The 6,363-nt window shown below is 45.7% G+C and overlaps 1 long non-coding RNA gene across 1 annotated transcript; it reads right to left on the reverse strand.

The window, feature by feature from the left end:
* Window positions 1–315: 315 nt before the first annotated feature.
* On the reverse strand, window positions 316–5,985 carry LOC140690224 (uncharacterized). The gene is made up of 3 exons (XR_012065407.1): window positions 5,589–5,985; window positions 1,569–1,729; window positions 316–526 (listed from the first exon to the last, which is right to left on the reverse strand). It is a non-coding gene; the product is annotated as an uncharacterized lncRNA (long non-coding RNA).
* Window positions 5,986–6,363: the final 378 nt, after the last annotated feature.

A 6,363-nucleotide genomic window follows, 5' to 3' on the forward strand; every position in this document is an offset into this window, starting at 1 on the left:
TTGCTGTACACCTGAAAGTAACAGTGAAAATCAACTACACTTCAATAAAAAACAAGAATTAAAAAAAAAGAGGTATATTCAGGCAGAAGAAGGCTGAAACGTGACCAAACAGGGCCCCAGGACACGCATGCGCAGAGGCCTAAAGTGAAATGCAATGAGACTGAAAGAGAGCGGTTTTCAAGAGTGTGGGAGGAAGTCCTGGCGGACTTCACCTTGGGCTCCGTTGGGGGTGTGGACAATCAGCCGATGTGCAGTGGTCCCAGTGTACCCAGCTATTGCATGACACCCCTGAAAGGCAGTGGGTACTGGGGGAGACGCCGAGGGGGTGAGGGCTGCAGGAGGCTGAAGAGCAGGCGTCAGAAAATCAGTCACGGGAGAGGATGGAGGCTATGGAGACAGGCTACTCACGGACGCACTTGAGAAGCGGGGCAGTCGGGGCAGCGTCCTCAGTGAACCCGGGCGAGCCCGACTCCAGACGGTTCCCGAGGGTGCGGAGGCCGCAGCACAGGGTTCCACTTGGGAAGAGCTGGGGGAAAGCAGGTACCAGGTCAGGTCCAGGAGAGGTCTGTCTGTTGATGGAGAGGGAGCAGTGCCCCCTGGGGAGGGCTCCAGTGGGGGGGTCCTGTCATGCGGGGGGCGACTGAGATTCCGTCAAAACTCAAACAGCCACACAGAAAAGTCAGGTGCAAGGCACCAGGCAGGTCACACAAATGGGTCTTCAGCCAGCTTCCCACTGTGAACCTCCAGGTTTGTTTGTTTAAAATATTTTTGTGGTAAAAGATACATAATTTTAAAAGTACCATTTAACCACTTTTAAGTGTACGTTCAGTGACTAATTATATTCACATTACTGTGAAACTATCACCACTGTCCATCTAGAACTTTCTCACCATCCTGAACTAAAACTCTACACCCATTAAACAATAACTCCCCATGTCTTCGCTGCCCCCCCCACCCCGTGACCTCTATTCTACTTTCTGCCTCTAGGAGCTTGATGACTGTAGGTATCTCATGTCAGTGGGATCGTCCAGGAGTTGTTCTTTTATATCTGGCTTATTTCACTCAGCAGAACGTCCTGAAGTTTCATCTGTGTTATAGCACGGGTCAGAATTTCCTTACTTTTTAAGGCTGAATAATATTCCATCAAATGTATAGACCACATTTGGTTTATCCATTCATTCATGGGTGTTTGGATTGTTTCCACCTTTTGAGAGTTGCCACATTTTTTACCACCTGTGGTAGAGGCTTAATTATAGTTAAAAAAAAAAAAAAAAGAGCTGCGAGAGAAGTAAGCAGGGAAAGGGAGAAACTCAGAGCCAGATAGGAATGTCACCCACTCTCTCCTTTTACAAATGTGGAAAGTGAAGTCTGCAGAAGGTCTGAATGGCTCAAAGTCACAAAGAATCCAGGTCTTCTGCCCTTTAGATTATGTTTTCTTCTAGTACCGTGTTTACTGTGGAGCTGAGTCCAGCCGAATCCCCTAAGAGACAAGGACTGTGGGTCAGGCAGACGCAGAGCCCCTGGAAGCCGGAGGGCAGGGGCTGGAACCGCAGGGCATGACACCACACCTGCACAGAAGCGGAGCTGGGGAGCTGTCCCGGGCCAAGCTGTCCGGGCGCTTCTGGGCCCCAGCTCCCTGGGTCCTCTCTCTTCCTTTCCACCTCTGCTGTTCTCCTCTCATCCATCCATCTTGTTCCCCATTTTGGTCCCAGCAGGATAAAAACAATCTCTGCCAAGCAGGATAAAGGTTATTTCAGTGTTAGTTTCTAGTGCATTTCCACCCCTCTCAGGGAGATTTATATTATAACGGGCAACTTTAGAAAATGGGAAATTTTAGGACCCAAGAGAATGAGACACAGGGTAGAACAGTGTAGGGTGAGAGTGATGTGTTCAGGCAGGACGCGCCTCCTCTGCTTGCTGGTGGGGTCGGCTGGAAGCTGCAGAGAGCAGCAGAGTTGGGGAATTGCCCAGCCAGCATCCTTCCCTCTTGGAGGATGTAGACTTACTCCCGAATGTCTCAGGGCTTTCTCTCTTTCCTTTCTGAGAACTCTTCCTGGAGAGAAAATGCATCTTGTACTTATTTTACCATCCATCCTTTGTGCGCTCTAGCTTTCCGCACATAGTAAGTTCTCAGTCAGACCTGGGAGGAGTGACTAACCGCTGGCCCCCAAATATTTCAATCTTGGGTAAAGGAGTCAAGGATAACGGCAGTGCTTTTGTTGCCTCTTTGGCACTTTATCCTTCAGATTTGTCATGGGTCAGTAACAACCAATGAACATCGTCACTGAAGAACATCTTCTTTTAACCTTTGACAGTGAGCACTGAACGAGATATACTTCATTAAATATTTTTCTTTATCCATGTTTATTAGTTTCACATACACACATCATCTTGCTCTTGTATACTTCATGGATATAACAAAATCTAGACTGTATCACTGCATATATAATAGACAAACAAGGACCTACTGTACAGCACAGGGAACTATATTCAATCTCTTGTAATAACATATAATGGAAAAGAATCCAAAAAGAAAAAATATATATGTATGTATGTATATGTATAACTGAATCATTTTGCTGTGCACCAGAAACTGACATTGTAAATCGACACGTCAATAAAAATTAAAAAAATAATCTAGACTGCACCAGAATCCTCTGTACACCTACCACAATGACTATTTTTTATCTAGAGTACCCCAATTGTCTCTAATATCAGCTGTTACTCATGAACAAATGCAAATATATATGAATCCTCCTTAGGGAGCTAGAGTTTATTAAAAAGTAATTTATTTCCTTCTTAGACATGTGTATACAATTTATATTTATATAAAAATATATATGTTTTTATGATTTTCATGGAACCAAATGTCTCCAAGTCCAGAGCAGCACACGCAGAACAGTAAGTAGCACCAGTGACTACTACTTGTCCACTGTTTCCAGGCCGACAGGATACACACATCACCCTCGTCCTCACATCAGCACTGCGAGGTGGTCAACATAGTACAGTTTCCCAACTTATAAACGTGGAAGCTAAGTCTCAGACCTACCTTGCAGAAGGTATAAAATTATCTGACTTAGTCCTGAGGTCTTTTAATTCCAAGCCCCACCTTCTTTCCACTGTACTAGGTACTTGTCATCACCATTTGCGTATCTCTACTAGGCTGACAGTTTATTTTCGATGCCCAATAAACTGGAAATCTCTGCTAAAATCAACAAATGTAGCAAATGGCAATCTCAGATCTCATCTTCAGTGTGTTTCTCTCAAGTGGTCACCTAATCAGGTTTGACAGGCTTAAATAAGGCTGAAATGTATGTCACTGTAGATCTGATCATAAAAGTAGCTGTTTAAAAAAAAATTTCACTGTAAACACTTCTAAAAAATCCTTCATTATTCCACAGTTTGGAAATAAAATTTTTTAAAAGATTTAAAGATTGGAAAACACCGTTAGTGAAAATGTAAGTAAAGTAAAATTACAGGATTTTTTTCAACCAAATCAGTGTCTATAGTGTTTTCTAAACTCAAAATTATCCAAGCCTACATAGACAAGAGAAGCCATTTCTCCAGCATCTCTTTTTCCCTTATCACTTGTTTTTAACAATCATTTGGCATGTCCTGTAAACAGAGATGATGCATGCTGAGAGAGTACTTTTCTGTAGAAACAGTACATGGTTATAATGAATAGTATTCTGCTTTAAATACTTGAAATACATTACTTGCCTTTACTTTTATGTAATCTTATTTATTTATGCTTATTTTCCTAAAGGAACAAACTTACCCTCCCTTCTTTTTAAAAATTTTTGTTTCTTACTAAATGCTACTCCCTTCCACCTAAGTGTAACCAAGTCAACAGGCTAGTTGTACAGTAATGAGAAAACCAACAAGGGTCCCCTTCAGAGTAAGGCTGAAGGGAAACAATTTGTAGTAGTTAAGATTTATTCCCTTATCCTCCCCTCCAAATATTACATCTCTCAACAAAGAATTCTTGTTTAACTTTATTGGAAAATGTGTAGCAGGGCGGTGTTTAGAAATACTACAGATCTAAATGTACACACGTTAGCATTGCTAGCTCTAAGTGGGCAAAAGGAAAATGAAAATTTCAATTTGTTACACCGACATCTCATGTAAACAAAAGAAAAATACTACGTGTGTCAGGATTTTTTTTTAAAAAGTCAATATCGGAGCAATTTCTTAACAGATGGATAATTGCTATCCTAAAAATTAATAATAAACAAGGAACCGGAAGTCTTAGCTCAGTCCTCTTTCCATCCACACCTTCCTTCAATCATTATCTGGGCATTATTTTCAGCTCCGTTTTAAAGTTTCAGAGTCTGCGCGTAAAATGAATATTTCCGCCCATTTGCATTAAACAGTAGCCACTGGTCCAGAATTTCACTTCACAAACTATACAACTTTTGCTAAAAGAGATAAATAGTTAATTGTGACAAAAACCTCACCTGGGTTTAAGTAAAATTTATGTTTTTTAATAAATGGTATTCTTACAGAGAAGCTTGTAACTAAGAGGAGAGGAATTCAAAACTGAAAAACACATTCAAAACCGAAATACACCCATCAGCAGATACCTAAGGCTGCCGGTTCCCGCGCAGTGTATTCTCAGTGTGTTCTGAAAGGGTTAGGAGGCTGTGGCCAGCGTTGCCAGGATCCCCCTGGGAACTGGGAACAGCGTGCAGCGGCGTGCAGCCCCCGCTCTGAAGGGCAGGACCAAGGGCGACCGCAGCGCAGGGCTGGGGTTCGCTGCAGCGGGAGGAAGGCAAGGGGCGCCCCTAATTCTCAGTGGGGAAGGAGGTGAGGGAAGGGAAGGAAGTCACCTCGGAACAGAGGAGACCCGGGAGTGGTGCGGAAGCTAGAGAGGACTGGGCGCGTTCGGAGAGGAAGCAGCTCAGGTGGACTGGAGCTGGGACGGCTGGGAGGAGGGGCCGGGGTAAAGGACCAGCAGGAGACAGGGCTGGGAGAGCCTTATAAAGCGAATTTAAGGCGACAGGACTATCCTGAGAGCAACAGACATCCCCTAAAAAATTTTAAACGAGAGTAACGCGATGGATTTACTTTACAAAAAAATATCTATCTGGTTGCAATGCTGAGATGGGGGAGGGGCAAAACCCGAGGCCGAAAGACTAAGTGAGCCAGAAACTACGGTAATCCAGGTACAGGACGCCGGTGGCCTGCACTGAGGAAGTCAGAGCCAGAGCACGGCGGGAGTGGCACAGACAGAAGCACGGAAGTAACACGGACCGTGGGGCTTACTGCCTGGAGGGTGGGGTGACGGGCGGATGACCCAGCTGTAGTGATGCAGTTGCTGAGATGGGAAACACGGGAAGTTTGGAGGGGAGGTGAGGAGCTCCGTTTAGGACACACACGTGACGAGATTTCTGTGACACTCAAGTGAACTATGTCTGGACCTCAGGACAGAGTGATCCTGGGAGCAGGACGACGCTCTGCGAGTGAACGAGGCCATCCAGAGGAGAAGGTGGCCCCGACCAGGTTCCCAGGGAATCCGACCCGTGAGACTGAATAATGCTTATATTTCACTTTTCTTCAAATATACATTGGATCACAATGTGACTTACTGCGAGATCAGTGGAGGAGGTCACTGCTTTCATTTTGCAGGTGAGGAAGATGAGACTTTTGGGTACGGGTTTGTCCAGATCACCCAGCAGTGAGTCTTGACCTCCCAGCCAACACACCCCCTACTCTACCCTAAAAATTAACTCAGTGTATCCGACTGCCGAAACATATTCTTTCTCAAATTTTCCGTAGACGATATCACAGAAATGAACATTACTTTTTAAATACCTTTTGTTCCTTTCCCCCTAAGTCTCACGTTAAAATATTAAGTGATCAACTTTGAATTTTAATAGAAATTATCGGATATTAAAAATAGGTAACCACTTTTTCTAAAACAAAAACTCGAGCAGAGGAAAATCTTAGAACATATCTCACTAGTAAGTACACAACTTCTGTAAGTTCTCTGTGCTGCATAAATAAACCCTGACAGATTCTGGCTTTACGCTTATTAACTCGGCGCATCCATCCCCGGTTTTCCTATCTGGAGGACGTGCCTCCTCGCCCCCGCCCCCCCCGCCCTTCCCCCTTCCCCGCCCCCCTCCGGCCGCACCACCTGCTCCCGGCGCCTCCCCCTCCTCCCGCCTGCCCGCCCGCGCCGGTTCTCACGCGCCGCCCGCGCCCCTCCCCGCCGCTCCCGCCCTTTCACTTCCGCGGAGCTTCTGAGTCGGAGCCGGCCGGCCCGGTGCCCGGCTTCCCAGCCGCACGGCACTCACGCTTCCCCCGCCCGCCTGCCGGCGCCGCGCCCCCCACGAAGTTCTGCCTCCCGCGCCGCCCCCC

Source organism: Vicugna pacos, chromosome 29, assembly GCF_048564905.1.
Source record: "Vicugna pacos chromosome 29, VicPac4, whole genome shotgun sequence".
NCBI classification, from domain to species: Eukaryota; Metazoa; Chordata; class Mammalia; order Artiodactyla; family Camelidae; genus Vicugna; species Vicugna pacos.